The following is a 22,746-nucleotide window of genomic DNA, read 5'->3' as shown; positions in this document are numbered from 1 at the left end:
TCTGTGTAAACAGATACTTCAAAATTTTATGGTCCAAGAACACCTCGAACCTCTCACCATAAAGGTAGTGCTTCCAAATTTTCAAGGCAAAGATCACTGCTGCTAACTCTAGGTCATGTGTAGGGTAATTCTTCTCGTGTATTTTCAACTGACGTGAGCCATAAGCTACCACTTTCCCCTCTTGCATCAACACACAACCCAAACCCTCTCGTGAGGCATCACAATAAACCGCATAACCCAAACCTCTCTCTAGAATAATCAAAATCGGAGTAGTGGTCAATCTAACTTTCAACTCCTGGAACGACTTTTCACAAGTCTCACTCCATACAAACTTGACCCCTTTCTGCGTCAACCTTGTCAACGGCGAAGCTAGCCTGGAGAAATCTTTCACCGGCGATAATACCCAGCTAATCCCAGAAAACTGCGGATCTCAAAAACACTCTTAGGCTGTGCCCAATCTTGCACTGCCTCTACCTTGGATGTATCAACAGACACCCCTTCCTCGGATACCACATGGCCTAAGAATTTGACCTCTCTTAGCCAGAACTCACACTTCCCAAACTTGGCATACAACTTCTGGGCTCTAAGCAACTCAAGCACCACTCTCAAGTGTTCCTCGTGCTCTTCCTCAGAAGGCAAATAAATCAGAATGTCGTCCACGAAAACGACCACAAAACGATCTAAGAATTCCCGGAAGATCCGGTTCATCAAGTCCATAAAGACTGCCGGTGCATTGGTAAGCCCAAATGGCATTACCAGAAACTCATAATAGCCATACCGCGCACGGAATGCCGTCTTCGGAATATCCTCCTCCCTGACCCTTAACTAGTGGTAACCCGATCTCAAGTCTATCTTAGAGAAACAACGGGAACCCTTCAACTGGTCAAACAAATCATCTATTCAGGGCATAAGGTACTTATTCTTGACCGTAGCCTGATTCAATTTTCGGTAATCGATGCAAAGTCTCAAGGCACCATTTTTGTTTTTAGCAAAGAGGACCGGTGCTCCCCACGGCGAAACACTAGGGCAAATAAAACCCTTATCTAGCAATTCCTGGAGCTGAATCTTCAACTCACTCAACTCGGCTGGGGAAAACGATAAGGTGCCATAGAAATCGGCACCGTGTCGGGCACTAAATCAATAGAGAACTCTATCTCTCGGTGAGGTGGCAAACTAATGAGATCTTCTGGAAAAACATCCGAATACTCACAAACCACTCTCGGTAATACAATCTGGGTCTCATCACACTTACCACTCATAAAGCTAGCGAGAAGACCACTAAGCTCACTCCGCCCTCGCGGATCATACACCGGTGGCAACACACTACCAACTCGGTCTCCCAAGAAATGGAAACACTCCCCGCTCAAGCTACATATTGTGACCCTCTGGCGGTAGCAATCGATAACAGCCCGGTATGACGATAGCCAGTCCATACCCAAAATAACATCAAATCCCGTCATGGGCATAACTACGAAAGGAAACGGAAGCCTACGATCGGCGACCTCTATATCATAACATCTACATCCGTGTTTCAAAATCAATTCACCCCCAACAGGTGATACTACACAAATAGGAGATGCTAATAGTGCCAACTCCAAATCCAACACAGATGCAAATGCAGCAGATACAAAAGAATGAGATGCACCTGTATCAATCAACACACTAGCAACTGAGTTGCAAAACAGAAAGGTACCTCTCACAACTGATGGAGCCGGTACTAGATCCTGTGTGGTAACAGCATACACGTGCCCTGTAGGCCCCTGATCCACCTGCTCACCCCTCGGAGCATACGACTGCTGCACAGACTGGGACGACGAAGCCCCCGGATTGGCCCTCGAGGCCTGCACAGACTGAGCTGGCTGAAAACTCTACGTCTTCCTAGAACCAGACGCTCTCGACGTGGCACCTAACTGCGGGCAAAACCTCTTCAGGTGCCCCGGCTGACCACACTGATAGCAAGACAGTGGCTGACCCCTAGCCTGACTCTGGCCCTGAGGTCTAGCTGAAGAAGAAGCAGCTCTCTGACCTCCTCCCCTCTGCGGGCAAACAGAAGCCTTGTGGCCCAACTGGCCACACTTGTAACAGGTGAACTCACCCTGATTTTCTCTCCTCGAGCCTGCACTCGTCACTGGAAAGGTCGATCTAGCAACACCGCCCTGAGACTGCTGAGGGTTAGAACCCCTCTATCTCTTGCCATCGCCCTGACCATCCTGGCTCATCTTGGAGCCTCTCTGCCCTTCCTCCTCCTCCTGCATCATGATTTCCATATGGGCAGCAGTATCTACCAAACGCCCAAAATCCCGAGTCATCGAACCCCCAACTCTCATCTTGTGTTCCCGCCTCATCTTCTTCTCAAACTCGAGGCAACGGCGTTCCTCGGACGCCACAAGTTCAGGTGCAAACCTGGACAAGCTAGTAAAAGTAGCCTCAAACTCGACCACTGACAAACCCAATTGCCTAAGCTGGCAAAACTGGTCTCTCAGCTTCTTTCTGACAGCTAGAGATAAGTACTTCTCCTGGAAAGCCTCTACAAAAGCCTCCCATTTTCCACCAATACGACCCTTCGTGTACTTCCACCATTGACCCGCATCCCCCTTAAGCTGGAAAGACGCCAAGGTCACTTTCAACGCTCCATCCTCGATGCCTAGCATCTCGAACGTCTTTGTTATCTGCTCCAACCACTCATTCGCCTTAAGTGGCTCCTTCGGATCCGCAATAAACTCGTCCGGATTTGACCAGAAGAACTCCCTCTTCAAGAAAGAAGGCCCTGCCTCAACAACTTGGGCCGGCACTTGAGCCTGAACCGGATTCTCAGCTCAGAGAATACCCATTGACTCCCTCAAAGCATCGGCTATCCCACGGGCTAAAGCGCCCATAGCCTCCTGACCTGCTGGCTCGGGCACATTGGTCTGACCATCTCCCTCCTGCACTGCCGGAATCTCATCCGGTATTGGCACTTCCTGCCTCATAGGCCTACCACGCCTACCACCTTGTCCTCGTCCTGGCATCCTAATAAAGATAACGAAGGATGTTAGCACATTCACAAATGTGCCGAAGCTAAACACTCGTGTCCTAACTCATGGACAACTGTAATTCATTCCACGTAAGCACATAAACATATAAGCAATTACGGATTTCATTTTCAGATAATGATAGTCTCGAGGCGTTACTAGAGTTCCGGTTAGAAACAGCATTGATCAAGTGCTTTTCCAACAAGACTCACAAGAACCCAAGGATCCAATCAACGTCATAGAAACTACATTTCATACCCATATAGTCACGTAAGCATGTTATCACATAAGCACCTAACATTACATCTAAGTCTCTAATCAAGCGAGACAAACCCATTGTGATACTAATCACTTCCTACGTACCCAAAGTATTCGAACCCGGTACGCTCTGATACCAAGTTGTAACGCCCTCAAAATAATATATAAAACCCATCATTCTTGACATACATCAACATGCAATAAATAAACGTCTTTCTATTCATCAGAGTAGTTCTTACAAAAGTATTACATGTTAACAACAAAAACAAATGCCCTACGGGTTTACAACTTTTCAAGTTAACACTTGGTTACAAAAAGAAGAGTGCTAACTCAATACATATTAAGCCCTTGGATTAAAATTTTACATGTAATACATCAAAAGAAAACAATCAACTAAAAGGTCTGTCTGCCTCTAGCCTCCCAAGCTATGTCCTTGGAGATGGCATGCTACCTGTACCTGAAAATGATGTCCCATATAGGATGAGCCAACGCCCAGTAAAGATATGCAAAACACAATATGAGCAACAACTAAGACCTTAGCAATTGATAAATATTGACTCACATAAACCAATTCATAAACCATTTCCATTACATGACATATGTGTACATGTTTCATTTCATTTTTCCATTTCTTATCAATTTTCTCAATCCACAACTACGGCTCAGAACCTGGCCAACAATTTAAATGAGGTAATGACTCAAATTAAATATTTTCCCCCTTTACAATAGATAAGCACACTAGCTGTATCAACATTTCATCCGATAAGCATATGAGCTATATCAACACATCCACAGATAAGCATTTGAGCTATATCAACACTTCCACAGATAAGCATATGAGCTATATCAACACTTCCATAGATAAGCATATGAGCTATATCAACACATCAAATGATACACATTTTAGTGTTGTATCAACGGAGTCCATCCCCTATTTCCTCCTAACCCCTATCTTTCCCTGAATCGTGGAGTACATCCCCTATCTCCTCCCACACGTCATAATGTATATAAACACATATCATATACACAATCAATCAATACATAAAGTTAATGTATTCTATCAACCGTCATACTCTATGACACATCCAATTGATTAGTTTTAGTTTGCCTAATCAACATGCATTGTCTACAACGATCACGACTACCCTCCACCGGTAGCCCAAAGCAATTATATCTAAACAGATAATAAATGCATTAACAGATAAATTATCAATGTTTTCAAAAGTGAGCGATTAATAAATCCAACTCCACTAGTCCGTCTCATAATGAGCCAATTTCATTATTTACAACTCAATTTCATAAATCCACAACTTTCCAAAATTAATTATACCAATTAATTTATACACAAATTAGGGCTTTCTTCCCCATTCCTCAATATTAACCCAAAGGTTCAAATATCAACAACCAACAACCATAACCTTATTTTGGAACCCAAAATACGTATTTAGGAATCAAAATAACAAAACCCCCCTTTAAACATTTTGGAACCCTAAGTCCCAAAATTACCCAACTCCAACACTTTATCAAAACAACCAAAAATCTATGTCAAAGACCATAAGAGTGAGTAGGAATCCCTACCTCAAATTCGGAGCTCAAGGGAAGAAGTTGGAGAAATTGAAGATGCTCCAAATCCCAAAATTTTCGGATCAAAAGATAGCCCTCGACAATCAACACAACTTTTACAAAGGTCAAAGGTGAGGAAACAACTCCTACTAGATCAATCCTAAGAGAGAAGTTAAGGTTTTAGTGAGAGGAGCTCTCAAAATAACTTTTTGGAAAAGTAGGAAAGAGAAAGGATGTTGAAAAATGATCCAAAAAGTCGGATCTCGGCTTTATATAAAAGTCGCCCCGCTCGAGCGTGGAAACCCCCGCTCGAGCGTCACTCACAGACTCCCACTCGAGCGTCCAAACCGCTGCTCGAGCGCCGGATACATGCTCCCAGAACTTATGCTGAACCAGGTCCCTGCTCGAGCGTCCAACTCCCCGCTCGAGCGTCACACACAAACTCACGCTCGAGCGTCACACACAAACTCACGCTCGAGCGTTAAACTCCCCGCTCGAGCGCCCAACACTACAGAGGAAAATACTGGAAGGGTGATATTCCCGCTCGAGCAGACAATCAACAACAAAGGCCCCGCTCGAGCGTCAAAAGCTCCGCTCGAGCGTGGAGGCCAAAATCTAGGCAACTAGTTTTGGTTTCTAAGCTCAACCAACCTATTTCAAACCTGCCCAACACAACCCAAGACTCAAATACAAAGAGTAAATGATGTAAACGAAATATGTACAACAACCAACTCCACGGAACCTAAGTCCGGATACAATAAATAAGAAAAGGGAAACCGGGATCGCTATATTGAAAGTGTAGAAGTGAGAAGTCAAGCAAGAGAAAATAAAAAGGAGACTCACTGTTTGCAATAGGTATGTGAAAAGTTAAAAAGAGTGTGTGTATTGGAAAAGTTAAAAAGACTTGGAAGAATTTAGTAAGTGTTAAGTTTTTTTTCAAAAAAAATAAAAAAATTAAGAAATTAAAGTTCAGATATTTAAACTCACACAAAATTTGTGGGTTAGAGATAGATATAAATAAATAGATAGATATAGATATAGATATTTATATTCTTTTAAAAAAAATTTAATATACAAATTATTTGTTTTGAAAAAGATAGTGCAATAATTATGAGATAAGTCAAAAAATCTTGTGGGTTGAGAGAAGTTAATAAATGTTGAGGTTAATTTTTTTTTTTAAAAAAAACAAAAAATTAGAAAATTAGGATTGGCATATTGGAGCTCTCACGGGCCTTGGGGGTTAGAAACCTCATTTTACTTAATATATAGTATAGATTGTAAACACAATCCGTGCATAGCACGGGTGATATGCTAGTATCTATATATTAAAGAAAATGGGATTTCTAACCCCCAAGCCTTGTGGGAGCTCCAATATCCCAATATAAATTTCCTAATTTTTTGATTTAAAAAAAAAACTCAGCATTTATTGACTTCTCCCAACCCACTTTTTGACTTCTCCTATATCTACTCCTACGCCCTTTTCAACTTCTCTCATACTATAGCGATCCGGTTTTCCCTTTCTGTATCTGTTGTATTCCAGAATTTAGTTCCGTGGAGTGGTTAGTGGTATCCATCTTGTTGTCGTCCTTTAATTCCATTTGTTTGAGTTTTAGGTTGTGATGGACTTGGTTGTTACAGATTGGTAGAGCTTTGGCTCCCATTGTTGTTGCTCAGTTTTTGACTAGTCCGCTCGAGCGGGTCTTTTTCCGCTTGAGCGGAATTTACACCTTTCCAGTATTTCGTGTCCCTGCAAAACTTCTGCAGGTGTGATTTCTATGCTCGACCGGGTTTCCTGCGCTCGAGCGGGCTCGTTGGGGCTTGAGCAGATAGTACATTTTTGGTAAAAGTTCTAGAAGGGGGGAATTTGCGCTCGAGCGGACTGATTTTTCATGCTCGAGCGGATGTGCTTTATCTTTGTGTCTTGGCGCTCGAGCGGGCCTTCTTGCGCTTGAGCGGACCTTGTGTTTTGTTCTTGACGCTTGAGCGTTGTGTTTTTCGCTCGAGCGGACCTATCGTATATCAGAAGGCAGTTAGGCATTTTTGAATCACTTTTTACATTCGCTCTCTCTCTCTAGAAACTCCCTTCTCTCTAGGGTTTGATCTAGTTAGAGTGCTTCCCTTTCCTTCAGCCTTTGTAAAAATTGTGTTGATCGTCGAGGGCTTCGTTTTGATCCGAAAAGTTTGGAGTTTGGAGCACTTTGGTTTTGGTCTCTTCTCCATTTGAGCTCTAACTTCGAGGTAGGGATATCCTACTCCATTTTATGAGCTGTGTTTAAATTTTGGTATTTCGATATGTTGGGGGTTGTTGCGTAATTTCGAAAAAGTTTGGGGTTATTGTGTAATTTTCAAAAGAGGGGTTTTCAAAGTTTAAAACCTTTTTTGTATGTAATACATTGGAAAATGGACTTGATGTTGGATTAATGATGAAAATGGAACCTTAGGGTTGGTGTTGTAATTATGGGAAAAAGCCCTAATTGTTGTTAAATTAATTTGTACAATTAATTTTGAGAAATGAGAAATTGAATAGGATATATTCAAATTGGAAATGTATGGGGTTAAAGGGTGTAGTTGGATAAATTTATCGCTCACCTAGACGAAATGTTGATATACTATCCATTTGGTGCATTTATTTTCTGTTTAGAGATAACTACTTTGGGCTATCGGTGGAGGATAGTCTTGATTGTTGTAGACAATGCATGATGATTAGACAAACTAAAACTAATCAATGGAATGTGTCATCGAATATGACGGTTGAAAGAATACATTAACTTTATGTATTGATTGAATATGTATATGATAATTGTTTATATGCATTGTGTTGTGTGGGAGGAGATAGGGGATGTACTCCACGATTTAGGGGAAGAGAGGGAATGTACCTCTAAACCGGATAGTGTTTGGGAGGAGATATAGGATGGACTCCGTAGATACAGCTCATATGCTTATCTGTGGAAGTGTTGATATAGCTCATATGCTTATCTATGAAAGTGTTGATATAGCTCATATGCTTATCTGTTGATGTGTTGATATAGCTAGTATTCTTATCTATTATGAAATAGGAAACGTTTAATATGAGTCATTATCTCAATTAAAATATATGGCCAGGTTCTGAGCCAGGATTGTGAACTGAGAAAACGAAAATGAAATGTAACATGGACATGATTGTCATGAACTGTAATATGGTGTGTTTTGGAATATAAGTGTGGACCATCTGTCGAATGCTATTATTTTAGTCATTGCTTATAGTTGGTTTAGTATATTTCTACTGGGCTGTGGCTCACCCTTTAAGGGACATCATTTTCAGGTACATGTAGCATGCCACCTCCAAGGACGTAGCTTGGGAGGCTTGGGACTATGGGACTGTTTTGTGTTTTTAGTTGTATTACATGTAAATTCAAGCCAATGGCTTAAGATGTAATTGAGTTAGTACTCTTCTTTTTGTAATCAAATGTTGACTTGGAAAGCTGTAAGCCCGTAGGGCATTTCCTTTTGTTGTTAACATGTAATACTGTTGTAAGAACTACTCTGATGAATAGAAGGGTGTTGATTTTCTTATATCACTGTATGTCTAAATGATGGGTTTTATGTATTATTTTTTAGGGCATTACACATACACTATGGCTAGTGATGAGATTGTTAAATTATTTTTATAAAAAAATCTTTAAAAAAATAATTTGTATATTAAAAAAATATCTAAAACAAACATAAATTCTTATTAAATCTATTTATTTATCTATCTATCTATCTATCTATCTTTCTATCTATCTATACTATATATTAAGTAAAATGAGTTTTTAATCCCAAGGCTTGTGGGAGCTTCAATATCCCAATTTTAGTTTTCTAAATTTTTTATTAAAAAAAAATCAGCATTTATTGATTTAGTCAAAATCTCTTGATCAGCATTTATTAACTTTTTTCAATCCACCTGTCTTTCCACATGCCTACATTTATTGATTTGGTAAAAATTTCCTGATCAGCATTTAAAATCCCCACATACAAATAATTATAGATACAATCCGTGTATAGTTATTGCAGTACCCTTTTCATGTTTGCATACGTGTCACTGAAGTTGAAAGTATAGAAGTGAGAAGTCAAGCAGGAGAAAATAAAAAGGAGACTCACTGTTTGCAATAGCTATGTGAAAAGTTAAAAAGAGTGTGTGTATTGGAGAAGTTAAAAAGATTTGGAAGAATTTAATAAGTGCTAAGTTTTTTTTAAAAAAAAAAATCAAAAAAATTAAAAAATTAAAGTTCAGATATTGGAACTCACACAAAACTTGTGGGTTAGAGATAGATATAAATAAATAGATAAATATAGATCTAGATATTTATATTTTTTTAAATTTTTTTTTAATATACATATTATTTGTTTTGGAAAAGGTAGTGCTGTAATTATGAGATAAGTAAAAAAATCTTGTAGGTTGAGAGAAGTTAATAAATGCGGAGGTTAATTTTAAAAAAAAAATTAAAAATTAAAAAATTAGGATTGGCATATTGGAGCTCCCATAGGCCTTGGGGGTTAGAAACCCCCTTTTACTTAATATATAGTATAGATTGTAAACACAATCCGTGCATGGTGATATGCTAGCCTATACTATATATTAATCAAAAGGGGATTTTTAACCCTCAAGGCTTGTGGAAGCTCCAATATGCCAATCCTAATTTCTTAATTTTTTGTTTTTTTTTTAAAACAAATTGGTGATTGGTTCAAAGATTATAATTACACTATTGATAAATAGAGGAGATAGAGGGTGGGGAAGCACGACCAACTAGAATAAAGCAATAAATGAGATGAGAGAGAGAGAGAGAGAGAGAGAGAGAGAGAGAGAGAGAGAGAGAGAGGGGCTGTGGCTATGTGTTTATGTGGTGTGTATACGTGTGATGATAAAAAGGGCATTTGCCTTTGGGACTACCTCCTCGGTCAAGCCCCCAGGTATTTACACGCCGCCACCACTTTTTGCTTCCCGAAGAGACCCATGTAATTATTGTATCAATGGCTCTTAATTTTTTTCTCTCTCTTAATTTATTTGTTTTGTTTTTCTAAAAAAAAAAAACAAACACTTATTAAATTTTTTCAAATCTTTATAAGCTCTCCAATACACAAACTTTTCTTAACTTTTCACATACCTATTGTAAACAATGAATCTCCTTTTTGCTTCCTCCTTCTTCAGTTCTCACTTCTACACTTTCAATTTCAGTGACCACGTATGCAAACAGTAAGTGTTATTTTTGTTTTCTCCTTCTTAACTTTTTCTTTTGTTTATTATTTTAATATTATAGTTAATCAAAAATTAGTTCAATGGTTTTTTTTAATGTTATTTAATCTTTTTATTTACTATTTTAATTTTATTTTTGATTTTTTAATATGACTAAAGTTAGATAAATATAAACCCTCACAAAAAGAAAAATGTGATTATAATTTCTCTTTCTTAACTTTTTCTTTTGCTTACTGTTTTAATATTGTAGTTAATCAAAAATTAGTTCAATGGTTTTTTTTAATGTTATTTAATCTTTTTATTTACTTTTTAATTTTATTTTCAATTTTTTAATATGATTAAAGTTAGATAAATATAAACCCTCATAAAAAAAATGTGATTATAATTAGTTGAATGATTCTTTTTTTTAATGTGATTGTAGTTAGTTTAATAGTTCTTTTTTTTATTTTTTTATTTTATTATGGGAAAAATGTGATACGATTGTAATTTGTTCAATGCCTTTTTTTTAATATGATAAATAAAAAATTAAAAATAAAATTAAAATAGTAAATAAAAAGATTAAATAACATTAAAAAAAATCATTGAACTAACTACAACAATCATATTAAAAAAAGAGACATTGAACAAATTACAATCACATTTTAATTTTATTTTTAATTTTTTAATATGATTAAAGTTAGATAAATATAAACCGTCACAAAAAGAAAAATGTGATTATAATTAATTGAATGATTTTTTTTTCATGTGATTGTAGTTAGTTTAATAGTTCTTTTTTTATTTATTTATTTATTATGGGAAAAATGTGATGTTCAATGGTTTTTTTTAATGTTATTTAATCTTTTTATTTACTATTTTAATTTTATTTTTAATTTTTTAATATGATTGAAGTTATTTACTATTTTAATTTTATTTTTGATTTTTTAATATGATTAAAGTTAGATAAATATAAACCCTCACAAAAAGAAAAATGTGATTATAATTAGTTGAATGATTGTTTTTTTTAATGTGATTGTAGTTAGTTTAATAGTTCTTTTATTTATTTATTTATTTATTATGAAAAAAATGTGATGTGATTGTAGTTTGTTCAATGGCTATTTTTTTAATATGATTGTTGTATTTAGTTTAATAGTTTTTTTTAATGTTATTTAATCTTTTTATTTACTATTTTAATTTTATTTTTAATTTTTTAACATGATTGAAGTTAGATAAATATAAACCTTCACAAAGAGAAAAATGTAATTATAATTAGTTGAATGATTTTTTTTTTTAATGTAATTGTAGTTTGTTTAATAGTTCTATTTTTCATTTATATATTTTATTATGGGAAAAATGTGATGTGATTGTAAGATAACGCATAAAAATATTTGTGATTTGTCTAGCGAATAAAAAATTATAATTTGATTTTTTAATATGATTGAAATTAGATAAATACAAACCCTTACAAGGAGAAAAATGTGATTATAATTAGTTGAATGATTATTTTTTTTAATGTGATTGTAGTTAGTTTAATAGTTCTTTTTTTTCATTTATTTATTTTATTATGAGAAAAATGTGATATGATTACAGTTTGTCCAAATATCTTATATAGATGTAAAACTACTCACATAATATGAGTCTTATACTATATGAGACATTTGATAAAAATTTTGATAAAATTTTTTGAGACTTCTAATATTATAATCGGCCTTAATTATTCTCCCCAGAGGTCACATCATTAATTGACAACATTTATTTGTGAAGTTAATCGAAGAGGGGCCCGGAGCGTTGCTACTGCCTTATCTATATTTATGATGGTTGCCTCCATCCTCATGAATATTGCTCTGAAAGAAGAGAATTGTATGAAAAAAAATTGTTAGAAATTCTAAATAATCTATTTAAAGTTTTATCACATTTTTTATATTGGTATAGGATCTATATAAGTCCTACATTTAAATAAAATATTTGACAAAAAGAAAAATATAATTATAATTAGTTGAATGATTCTTTTTTTAATCTGATTGTAGTTAGTTTAATAATTCTTTATTTATTTATTATGGAAAAAATGTGATGTTCAATGGTTTTTTTTTAATGTTATTTAATCTTTCTATTTACTATTTTAATTTTATTTTTAATTTTTTAATATGATTGAAGTTATTTACTATTTTAATTTTATTTCTGATTTTTTAATATGATTAAAGTTAGATAAATATAAACCCTCACAAAAAGAAAAATGTGATTATTATTAGTTGAATGATTCTTTTTTTTTAATGTAATTGTAGTTAGTTTAATAGTTCTTTTTTTATTTATTTATTTATTTATGGAAAAAATGTGATGTGATTGTAGTTTGTTCAATGACTCTTTTTTTAATATGATTGTTGCAGTTAATTCAATGGTTTTTTTTAATGTAATTTAATCTTTTTATTTACAATTTTAATTTTATTTTTTATTTTTTAATATGATTTAAGTTAGATAAATATAAACCCTCACAAAGAGAAAAATGTGATTATAATTAGTTGAACGATTTGTTTTAATGTGATTGTAATTTATTTAATAGTTCTTTTTTTTCATTTATTTATTTTATTATTGAAAAAATGTGATGTGATTGTAAGATAGCGCATAAAAATATTTGTGATTTGTCTAACGAATAAAAAATTATAATTTGATTTTTTAATATGATTGAAATTAGATAAATACAAACTCTCACAAAGAGAAAAATGTGATTATAATTGGTTGAATGATTCTTTTTTTTTTAATGTGATTGTACTTAGTTTAATAGTTTTTTTTCATTTATTTATTTTATTTTGGGAAAAATGTGATGTGATTGTAGTTTGTTCAATAGCCCTTTTTTTTAATATGATTGTTGTATTTGGTCTAGCCAAAAAAAAAATTATAATTTGATTTTTTAATATGACTCAAGTTAGATAAACATAAACACTCACAAAGAGAAAAATATGATTGTAGTTAGTTCAACGGTTCTTTTTTTTTAATATGATTGTAATTAGATTAATGGTTCTTTTTTTTCATTTATTTATCTATACTATAAATTAAGCAAAAGAGAATTTTTAACCCTCAAAGCCTGTGGAAGCTCCAATATGCCAATCCTAATTTCTTAATTTTTTGTTTTTTTTTTAAAAAAAAAATTGGTGATTGATTCAAAGATTATAATTATACTATTGATAAATAGAGGAGATAGAGGGTGGGGATGCACCACCGACTAGAATAAAGCAATAAATGAAATGAGAGAGAGAGAGAGAGAGAGAGAGACTATGGCTATGTGTTTATGTGGTGTGTATATGTGTGATGATAAAAAAGGCATTTGCCTTTGGGACTACCTCCTCGGTCAAGCCCCCAAGTATTTACACGCCACCACTTTTTGCTTCCCGAAGAGACCCACGTAATTATTGTGTCAATGGCTCTTAATTTTTTTCTCTCTCTTAATTTTTTTGTTTTGTTTTTTGTTTTAAAAAAATAAACACTTATTAATTTTTTTCAAATCTTTATAAGTTCTCCAATACACAAATTTTTCTTAACTTTTCACATACCTATTGTAAACAGTGAATCTCCTTTTTGCTTCCTCCTTCAGTTCTCACTTCTACACTTTCAACTTCAGTGACCACGTATGCAAACAGTAAGTGTTATTTTTGTTTTCTCCTTCTTAACTTTTTCTGTTGTTTATTGTTTTAATATTATAGTTAATCCAGAATTAGTTCAATGGGTTTTTTTTAATGTTATTTAATCTTTTTATTTATTATTTTAATTTTATTTTTGATTTTTTAATATGACTAAAGTTAGATAAATATAAACCCTCACAAAAAGAAAAATGTGATTATAATTTTTCCTTCTTAACTTTTTCTTTTGCTTACTGTTTTAATATTGTAGTTAATCAAAAATTAGTTCAATGATTTTTTTAATGTTATTTAATCTTTTTATTTACTATTTTAATTTTATTTTTAATTTTTTAATATGATTGAAGTTATTTACTATTTTAATTTTATCTTTGATTTTTTAATATGATTAAAGTTAGATAAATATAAACCCTCACAAAAAGAAAAATGTGATTATAATTAGTTGAATGATTTTTTTTTAATATGATTGTAGTTAGTTTAATAGTTCTTTTATTTATTTATTATGGAAAAAATGTGATGTGATTGTAGTTTGTTCAACAACTCTTTTTTAAATATAATTGTTGTAGTTAGTTCAATGGTTTTTTGTTAATGTTATTTAACCTTTTTATTTACTATTTTAATTTTATTTTTAATTTTTTTAATATGATTGAAGTTAGATAAATATAAACCCTCACAAAGAGAAAAATGTGATTATAATTAGTTGAATGATTTTTTTTAATGTGATTGTAATTTATTTAATAGTTCTTTTTTTTCATTTATTTATTTTATTATGGAAAAAATATGATGTGATTGTAAGATAACGCATAAAAATATTTGTGATTTGTCTAGCAAATAAAAAATTATAATTTGATTTTTTAATATAATTGAAGTTAGATAAATACAAACCCTGACAAAGAGAAAAATATGATTATAATTAGTTGAATGATTTTTTTTTTTTAATGTGATTGTAGTTAGTTTAATAGTTTTTTTTTTCATTTATTTATTTTATTATGGAAAAAATGTAATATGATTATAATTTATCCAAATATCTTATATAAATATAAGACTACTCACATAATATGAGTCTTATATTATATGAGACATTTGATGAAAATTTTCATAAATTTTTTTGAAATTTCTAATATTATAATCGGCCATAAATGTTCCCCCGAAAGGTCACATCATTAATTGACAACATTTATTTGTGAAGTTAATAGAAGAGGGTCTTGGTGCGTTACTACTGCCTTATCTATATTTACGGGATCTGGGGGTGCTGCTGCGAGGGGCTCACAGCAGTTACTGCTGTTAGCCGAAACGACGTCGTTTCATGCATATTCAACCCAAAAAAAAAAAAAAAAGGAAGGAAAGTTTGGTTTTTTGGAAGCTTGAACCCGGACAAGTTGAAAAAGCAACAGAGACCTCAACCACTGTGTGACTTACTCTCCTCTTTGATATTGTGGATATATATTATATTTATTACAATTTTTATTCCAGCATAAAAAAAAATTGACAACCTGCACTTACTACCATCTCTATTCCAGCATAAAAAAAAAAAAAATTACAATCTGCTCTTACTCCAATCTGTGTTTCAACATTAAAAAAATATTTACAATTTGCTATTATTACAATCTGTATTCTTGCAAAAAAAAAAATAAATTACATTCTGCAGCCATAATAAAGCTTATAAAATAAAACACAAATACAATGAAACATAATAACAGTGATTTCTCCTTAAATAAATCTTAAATTGATATCCAATTTGTATAATTTGATGCTCTATTATGTATCAAACACAAATAAAATAAAACATAATAACAGTGGAAAAGATTTATTTTGTTTAATTTAAATATTCAAAAAATTATTTTAACAAACAAATTTAAATAATTTAAATATTCAAAAAATAAAAATAATTTAAAATGTTAATATTTTAAATTTAAAAACAACTTTACACTCAAATCGTAAACAAACACGTAAAATAAAACTCAATTAATAAATTATTGTTAATAATTTATGTATTTTAAGTTCTTTTTTTTTTTTTTTTTTGCAAATATTTTTTCATGTGTTTTTTATTTTTATTTTAATTTTCAGTGAAATGATAAAAAGTGAGGTTTTATTTTATTAGGATGTGTATTTTAAATAATTGAATTTTAATTTACTTTTAAATATTTAATTTAATTTAATTTAATTTAATTTAATTTGAATTTGAATTTTATTTTAATTATAATTTTAATTTTAATGTTATTTTAAATATTTAAATAATGTAAATAATCTAACAAATTTATTTTGCAAAAAATTTAAATATTCAAAAAATTATTTTAACAAAAAGATTTAAATAATTTAAATATTCAAAAAATTTAAATAATTTAAAATGTTAATATTTTTAATTTAAAAACAACTCTACACTCAAATCGCAACCAAATACATAAAATAAAATTTTATTAGTAAATTATTTTTACAATTCATAACCAAATACATAACTTGAAACTCTATACTACTTTTAAAACTCTACACTCAAATCATAACTAAATACATAACAAAAATATTAAAAATTTTAAAAATATTTTTATAAATAGAGTTTGAATTTATTTTTATAAAATATTTTAACAAAAACCAAAAAAATGTTTTTAATTTTTTTTTTCAACAGCACAGCTTTGGCTTCCCAAACGGTGCCTAAATAGTATAGTTGTTGAGGTCTCTGTTGCTTTTTCAACTTGTCCGGGTTCAAGCTTCCAAAAAACCAAACTTTCCTTCCTTTTTTTTTTTTTTTTTTTGGGTTGAATATGCATGAAACGACGTCGTTTCGGCTCATAGCAGTAACTGCTGTGAGCCCCTCGCAGCAGCACCCCCGGATCCATATTTACGATGGTTACTCCATCCTCCGGAAGAAGAGAATTGTATTAAAAAAATATTAGGAATTCTAAATAATCTATTTAAAGTTTTATCACATTTTTTATACAGGTATAGGTTCTATATAAGTTTTACATTTATATAAAATATTTGATAAAATGAAAATATGATTATAATTAGCTGAATGATTCTTTTTTTTTAATGTGATTGTAGTTAGTTTAATAGTTCTTTATTTATTTATTTATTTATTATGAAAAAAATATGATGTTCAATGGTTTTTTTTAATGTTATTTTATCTTTTTATTTATTATTTTAATTTTATTTTTAATTTTTTTAATATGATTGAAATTATTTACTATTTTAATTTTATTTTTGATTTTTTAATATGATTAAAGTTAGATAAATATAAACTCTCATAAAAAGAAAAATGTGATTATTATTAGTTGAATGATTCTTTTTTTTAATGTGATTATGGTTAGTTTAATAGTTCTTTTTTTTTATTTATTTATTTTGGAAAAAATGTGATGTGATTGTAGTTTGTTCAATGTCTCTTTTTTTAATGTGATTGTTGTAGTTAGTTCAATAGTTTTTTTTAATGTTATTTAATCTTTTTATTTACTATTTTAATTTTATTTTTGATTTTTTAATATGATTGAAGTTAGATAAATATAAACCCTCACAAAAAGAAAAATGTGATTATAATTATTTGAATGATTTTTTTTTAATGTGATTGTAGTTTATTTAATAGTTCTTTTTTTTTCATTTATTTTTTTTATTATTGAAAAAATGTGATGTGATTGTAAGATAGCGAATAAAAATATTTGTGATTTGTCTAGCGAATAAAAAATTATAATTTGATTTTTTAATATGATTGAAGTTAGATAAATACAAACCCTCACAAAGAGAAAATGTGATTATAATTAGTTGAATGATTCTTTTTTTTTTTAATGTGATTGTACTTAGTTTAATAGTTCTTTTTTTCATTTATTTATTTTATAATGGGAAAAATGTGATGTGATTGTAATTTGTTCAATACCTCTTTTTTTTAATGTGATTGTTGTATTTGGTCTAGCCAAAAAATATTATAATTTGATTTTTTAATATGACTCGAGTTAGATAAAAATAAACACTCACAAAGAGAAATATGTGATTGTAGTTAGTTCAACGATTCTTTTTTTTAATATGATTGTAATTAGTTTAATGGTTCTTTTTTTTATTTATTTATCTATCTATACTATATATTAAGTAAAAGGAAATTTTTAACCCCAAGCCTTGTGGGAGTTCCAATATCCCAGTCTAAATTTCTTAATTTTTTGATTTTTTTAAAAAAAATCTTAGAATTTATTAACTTTTCTCAACTCCCAAGTCTTATCCTCATAATAACACTTTAATGCATTAAGAACAAACATAAAAAAAATTCTTTGAAATCCAAAACATATGAATTCCTTGAAAAGTCCTAACACATATGATTATTATCCCTCATAATAACATTTTAATGTATTAAGAACAAGCATAAAAAAATTTCTTAAAAAGTCCAACACATCTATCTATACTATATATTAAGCAAAAGAGGGTTTTTAACCCAAGCTTTGTGGGAGCTCCAATCTCCCAATCTAAATTTTTTGATTTTTTTATTTAAAAAAAAAATCTTAGCATTTATTAATTTCTCCCAAGTCTTACCCTCATAACAACACTTTAATGCATTAAGAACAAGCATAAAAAAAATTCTTTGAAATCCAACACATATGATTATTATCAAAATATTAAATTTTAATATAATATAATAAAAAAAAGACATTTAATTTCTTGAATAGTCCAACACATATTATTATTATCAAAATATTAAACTTTAATATAATATAAAAAAAGAAAAAAAAGAAGACATTTAAAAAAAAAATTAAAAATCATAATCTATCTATCTATCTATATATCTATATCTATACTATATATTAAGCAAAAAGAGGTTTTTAACCCCAAGCCTTGTGGGAGCTCCAATCTCCCAATCTAAATTTCCTGATTTTTTGATTTAAAAAAAAAACTTAGCATTTATTAATTTTTCCCAACTCCCAAGTCTTATCCTCATAATAACATTTAATAAATTAAGAACAAGCATAAAAAAAAAATTTTGAAATCCAACACATATGAATTCCTTGAAAAGTCCCAACACATATGATTATTATCTCTCATAATAATACTTTAATGTATTAAGAACATATATATAATAGAAAGAAAAACAAGCAGAGTTTGTTGATTACCGGACGAAGGAAGAGAGTGCGATGAGGCAAAGATAACACTTTAATGCATTAAGAACAAGTATAAAAGAAATTTTTTAAAAAGTCCAACACATATGATTATTATCCAAATATTAAACTTTAATATAATATAATAAAAAAAAGACATTTGATCCCTTGAATAGTCCAACACATATGATTATTATCAAAATACTAAACTTTAATATAATATAAAAAAGGAAAAAAAGAAGACGCTTTAAAAAAAAAAATTAAAAATCATAATCCATCTATCTATCTATATATATATCTATATCTATATTATATATTAAGCAAAAGGGGGTTTCTAACTCCCAAGGCCTGTGAGAGCTCCAATATGCCAATCCTAATTTTCTAATTTTTTGTTTTTTTTTATAAAAAAAAATTAACCTCAACATTTATTAACTTTTCTCAACCCACAAGACTTTTTGACTTCTCTCATAATTACTGCAGTACCTTTTTCAAAACAAATAATTCGTATATTAAAAAAAATTTAAAACAAATATAAATATCTATATCTATATCTATTTATTTATTTATTTATATCTATCTCTAATCCACAAGTTTTGTAGGAGTTCCATATCTGAACCTTAATTTCTTAATTTTTTTGATTTTTTTTGAAAAAAAAAAACTTAACACTTATTAAATTCTTCCAAGTGTTTTTAACTTCTCCAATTCACACACTCTTTTTAACTTTTCACATACCTATTGCAAACAATGAGTCTCCTTTTTGTTTTCTCCCGCTTGACTTCTCACTTCTACACTTTCAACTTCAGTGACCACGTATGCAAATAGTAAATCTTCTTTTTGTTTTCTCCTTCTTAACTTTTTATTTTGTTTACTGTTTTAATATGTAGTTAGATAGCGCATAAAAATATTTGTGATTTGTCCAGCGAATAAAAAAATATAATTTGATTTTTTAATATGATTAAAATTAGATAAATATAAACCCTCACAAAGAGAAAAATGTTATTATAATTAATTGAATGATTTTTTTTTTAATGTGATTGTAGTTAGTTTAATAGTTTTTTTATTTATTTATTTATTTTATAGTTTGTTCAATGGCTCTTTTTTTTTAATATGATTGTTATAGTTAGTTCAATGATTTTTTTTAATGTTATTTAATCTTTTTATTTACTATTTTAATTTTATTTTTAATATGATTGAAGTTAAATAAACATAAACACTCACAAAGAAAAAAAAAATGTGATTGTAATGTGATTTGATTGTAATTTGTTCAATGGCTCTCTTTTTTAATATGATTGTTGTAGTTAGTTCAATGATTTTTTTTAATGTTATTTAATCTTTTTATTTACTATTTTAATTTTATTTTTAATATGATTGAAATTAAATAAATATAAACACTCACAAAGAAAAAAATGTTATTGTAGTTAGTTCAATGGTTCTTCTTTTTTTTTTTTAATGTGATTGTAGTTAGTTAATGTTTCTTTTTTTCATTTATTTATTTTTTTATTATGAGAAAAATGTGATGTAATTGTAGTTTGTTTAATGGTTCTTTTTTTTTTTAATGTGATTTAATCTTTTATTTACTGTTTTAATGGTTTTGTTTACAATTATTTATGAAAAAAATATGATTGTAGTTAGATAGAATAAAAATATTTGTGATTTGACTTTATTTTTTTCTGATTTGATTTTTAAAGTACCAATTATTGGTAATGATTAGATTGTATTTTGAAAAAAAATTTGTAATTGATTGTTTTAACTCACTGTGTTTTTTGAAAAAAAATTATTGTGTTTTTTTAATTATCAATTCACTTAATTTTTGATTTGATTTTTAACTCACTGTATTTTTTGAAAAACAAAATGGATTGTACTAATTAGGGTCACATCATTTACCAATTATTAATGATAATTAGATTGTATTTTGACCACAAAAAAAATTATAATTGATCTTTTTAACTCACTGTGTTTTTTGAAAAATAAATTATTGTGTTTTTTTAATTATTGATGATGATTAGATAGCATTAAAAAAATTTTGATTTGTATGATTGAAGTTATCTATTTTTATTTATAATTTTATTTTTTAATATGATTGAAGTTAGATAAACATAAACACCCACAAAAAGAAAAATGTGATTGTAATTTGTTCAATGATTCTAAATAATCTTTTTTATTTACTATTTTAATGGTTATTTTTTTCAATTATTTTTTTTATTATGAGAAAAATGCCATTGTAGTTAGATAGCATTAAAAAATTTGTGATTTGTATGATTGAAGTTATCTCCTTTTATTTATAATTTGATTTTTTAATATGATTGAAGTTAACTCACAAAAAGAAAAATGTGATTGTAGTTTGTTCAATGACTCTAAATAATCCCAATCTGAATTTTCTAAATTTTTTATTAAAAAAAAACACAGCATTTATTGATTTGGTCAAAATCTCCTGATCAGCATTTATTAACTTTTTTCAATCCACATGTCTTTTCACATGTCTACATTTATTGATTTAGTCAAAATTTCCTGATCAGCATTTAAAATTCCCTCATACAAAATAGCTACTGCAGCACCTTTTTCAACTTCTCTCATACATTATGATTAGTGATAAGATTGTTAAATTATTTTTATAAAAAATCTTAAAAAAAACATAATTTATATATTAAAAAAATCTAAAACAAATATAAATATCTATAATTATCTCGTGCATAGCACGGGTGATGGGCTAGTTATATATTAAGCAAAAGGGAATTTTTAACCCCAAGCCTTGTGGGAGTTCTAATCTCCCAATTTAAATTTTTTGATTTTTTGATTTAAAAAAAAATCTTATCATTTATTAATTTTTCCCAACTCCCAAGTCTTACCCTCATAATAACACTTTAATGCATTAAGAACAAATATAAAAAAAATTCTTTAAAATCTAACACATATGGATTCCTTAAAAAGTCCCAACACATATAATTATTATCCCTCATAATAACACTTTAATATATTAAGAACATATATATAATAGAAAGAAAAACAAGCAGAGTTTGTCGATTACCGGACGAAGGAAGAGAGTGCGATGAAGCAAAGCCTGGCATAGATATTGAGAGCTCCAAGCACGTGGGGCTTGTAGGTAAAACCGCCATGAAAGCTACCGACAAAAAGCAAGAAGAAGAGGGGAGGAGGGGGGGGGGGAGGGGGTTTGAATAAAAGGTAGGTGATGGTATGCAAACGGAGAAAGGTAAAGAATAAAAAGGTTATTTGATAGAGAGAGAGAGAGAGTGCGGTTGATGGAAAAAAAGAAAAGAGTGGGTAATGGGTTATTGTACTGGGAATTCTCAATCTAAATTTTTTGATTTTTTGATTTAAAAAAAAAAATCTTAGCCTTTATTAAAGGCTCCCAAGTCTTACCCTCATAATAACACTTTAATGCATTAAGAACAAGCATAAAAAAAAATTCTTTGAAATCCAACACATATGAATTTCTTGAAAAGTCCCAACACATATGATTATTATCCCTCATAATAACACTTTAATGCATTAAAAAGAAGTATAAAAAAAATTTCTTAAAAAGTCCAACACATATGATTATTATCAAAATATTAAACTTTAATATAATATAATAAAAAAAAAGACATTTAATTCGTTAAATAGTCCAACACATATGATTATTATCAAAATATTAATATAAAAAAGAAAAAAAAAGACATTTAAAAAAAAATAAAAATAAAAATCATAATCTATCTATCTATCTATCTATATATCTATATCTATACTATATATTAAGCAAAATGAGGTTTTTAATCCCAAGCCTTGTGGGAGTTTTAATCTCCCAATCTAAATTTCCTAATTTTTGATTTAAAAAAAAAAATCTTAGCATTTATTAATTTTTCCCAACTCCAAGTCTTACCCTCATAATAACACTTTAATGCATTAAGAACAAGTATAAAAAAATTCTTTAAAATCTAACATATATGAATTTCTTAAAAAGTCCCAACACATATGATTATTATTCCTCATAATAACACTTTAATATATTAAAAACATATATATAATAAAAAGAA

At 29.6% G+C, this 22,746-nt stretch overlaps 1 long non-coding RNA gene across 1 annotated transcript; it reads right to left on the bottom strand.

The window, feature by feature from the left end:
• Positions 1-3,465: 3,465 nt before the first annotated feature.
• On the bottom strand, positions 3,466-22,736 carry LOC145789506 (uncharacterized). The gene is made up of 2 exons (XR_014327510.1): positions 21,741-22,736; positions 3,466-3,726 (listed from the first exon to the last, which is right to left on the bottom strand). It is a non-coding gene; the product is annotated as an uncharacterized LOC145789506 (long non-coding RNA).
• Positions 22,737-22,746: the final 10 nt, after the last annotated feature.

The sequence above is a fragment of the Camellia sinensis genome, chromosome 1 (assembly GCF_055761805.1).
Source record: "Camellia sinensis isolate YWXY chromosome 1, ASM5576180v1, whole genome shotgun sequence".
NCBI classification, from domain to species: domain Eukaryota; kingdom Viridiplantae; phylum Streptophyta; class Magnoliopsida; order Ericales; family Theaceae; genus Camellia; species Camellia sinensis.
The sequence above is the reverse complement of the archived record's forward strand: the minus strand, read 5'-3'. Positions and strand labels throughout refer to the sequence as shown.